Consider the following 2,788-nt stretch of genomic DNA (forward strand, 5'->3'; position numbering starts at 1 on the left):
TGCACCAGGACTTCAATCTGTTTAATTTACTTAATCTTGACATGAAGCTTTAAGGACTCTCAAAAATTAACATATCATTTTTAAAATCACTTCTGCAGACAAAAGCTCACACTGCAATTCCTTTACCCACTTATCTGTCATCGGACAGTTTGGTTATTTCCAAATCTTGGGTATTTCACATAATGCTGTGATGAACATAAGTGTGTATGTATCTCTTCAGATAAATGTTTTTTGTTTGTTTGCTTGTTTGAACTTCGGAAAGACTCCTAGGGAAGAAATTGCCAGATCTTATGATAGGTCTATTTTAAAATCTTTGAACAGTCTTTATACTGTAATCCACAGGAGCTACACCAGTTTATGTTCTCACCAACTGTGCAAGTGGATTTTTCCTTTTTGCTTTCCACATTCTCTCCAGCTCTTGTTTCTTTCATTTTTGATGTAGATCATTTTTAAAAATATGAGGTGACTTCTTACTACTGTCTCAATTTGGATTTCTGTGATGATAAGTTATAATGAACTTTTTTTTTTCATGGATCTGTTGGCCATTTGTCAATCTTTGGTGCTGTGTCTAACTCTTCTCATATTTTGATGGAGCTATTTAGTTTTTTGCTGCTGGATTTTAAGAGTTCTTTCTATGTGTTGGTATTCATCTTTTAATGTATGGTGTGCAAATATTTTCTCGCATTTGATAGCATGCCTTTAATTTTAATAGTGTGTTCCAGAAAAACAAATACCAGGTGATCTCACACAGATGTGGGATTTAAGAAACAGAAGAAATAAAAAGATAGTGTGCACCATAAGTCATTCCTCGGTCTATATCTGCAGACCTTCAGCTACTAAGAGGAAAGGGGAGGTGGAACAATGAATGATAGTAGAAGGAGAGTAGTGTTTGGGTGGAAGGTGAGATCCACTTAATCAATTTGAGGAGACACAAAATTGTACCACTCCATCTCAGCATTTTCTCAATAAAAGAAAAAAATAATAAAGTGTGCCATTCTCTTGCATCCCCTTATCCAGCTTTCCTAGTCCTTACTTTATCTGACAAGGTTAGGCTTAAAGTGATTGAGGGAAGTGAAGTAGGGGATAGGAAAGGAGGGTATTGAGGTCTAAGTAGTATATATTTGATAAGTACTTTATGGTGTCTTTTGGGGGTCTTTCTACTTTCTTGCTGTACTTACCGCGTCTAAGTTTATTTACTGCAGACTGTTGAGCACTTTTGCTTTGAAGTATATATTTTCCCTGAACTTATGGATGCATGTGTACTTGTTCCCTGTCCCTTAGGCCCTGGTCTAAACCTAGATTCTGTTACTTTGTTAGGGAATGTGCCACATGAAATGGAACTAGAGAGTCCCATATGGTATGAAAGGTCTCACCAGAGTATTAGAGGTGGAGGGTTGACATCTCAGGCTTGATGTCTCTGGGTATAGTTCAAAGGGAAAGGTGGCGTGGTGACACTGGTTGCATTGAGGTCAGCAGAGGCAGTATCACATGGGAGAGGATCAAGAAGAGAAGCTTGAAGAAATACAAGCAAAGTCTCAGAGGTTTCAGGACTGTGAGAAATATGGATTTAAAAAAAAACGAGGGAAGTTCCTTGCTGTCTTAGAGTTTAAGAAGGCAGTGGATAATAATTATTATTATAACCAAGTTATTTGAGAGCTTCGTTTACTTTGAAAATTCCATGTTTAGGATTTACTGTACCATACATGACCTCACCATGATTCATGCCATTTAATGCTATTTACAAATAACTATATCTTAGATACTGACAGGGCAGGTTACTTTTGGTCTACCTGGCCTAAGATTATAGATGATTTAATATTTCAAAAAAATTATTATTGGGAATGCTTTAAAAATTTAAGCCCAGTGTCCAAATTCAATCAGTTTATAAATTTGAAAGAATAAGTGCTTATACTAAAGGAATATATACTCAGAACTGAAGTCGTAAAGGGATAAATGAAGGCAAGTCCCACATCCCCCCTCTCCGCCCTTAATGAAGGGTTCAGTATGTTGATATATTTCTCTGACTACAACTGGGGAATGGCAGTTGTATGGATATACATGTCCCTAAGTTTAATATGAATCCACGGGTGTTGTGTAAATAAAGTCTTCTCAGTTTTGACTCTAACATTTAGTGGCCTTGCTAACTGTTCTCCAGTCTTTAGCACCATAAATTTATTTTGTGTGCTGGGGCTCTACCAGGTGTGTTACCACCCAGCCCTGAGAGGAAATTCTGATTTAGATCCCTTTCCAAGTGATATACCATAGTGATGATCAACTCGGGAAGAAATGAATTTGCTCCTGCTGAAAATTTTGCAATGGGATGATTTTTTACTATAGGAATAATGATTCATCTGGGGCTGGATGTCAGGTTAGTTTGAAATCAATTCAAGAACTATGAATACCTTTTGTTAACCAGTATGTTTAGTTTAAGAGAATTCTGTAGGCTAATTATAGATGGCATGCTGTGTGTGTGTGTGTGTGTGTGTGTGTGTGTGTGTGTGTGTGTGTGCGCGTGTGTGTACACTTTAATTCAATTGAAACATATGCAAGTTAGTATTTCCAACAATTTAGATCAGTTCATGACCACAAGAATCCCTCCTGTCACCTTCTCATAATAACTCTCACCTCCTGCCTGCCACCTTGTCCAGTTCCTAACCTGTGGCAACAATTAGTCTGTACTTCAGGATATTTTAGTTAGTGATTTAGTAATTATTTACAAGATTCAAGGGTTACAGAGTGTAGTTTTTCACTGCACCCACCACCAAAGGTCTGTGCACTCCTCCATAAC

Source organism: Erinaceus europaeus, chromosome X, assembly GCF_950295315.1.
Source record: "Erinaceus europaeus chromosome X, mEriEur2.1, whole genome shotgun sequence".
NCBI classification, from domain to species: Eukaryota; Metazoa; Chordata; class Mammalia; order Eulipotyphla; family Erinaceidae; genus Erinaceus; species Erinaceus europaeus.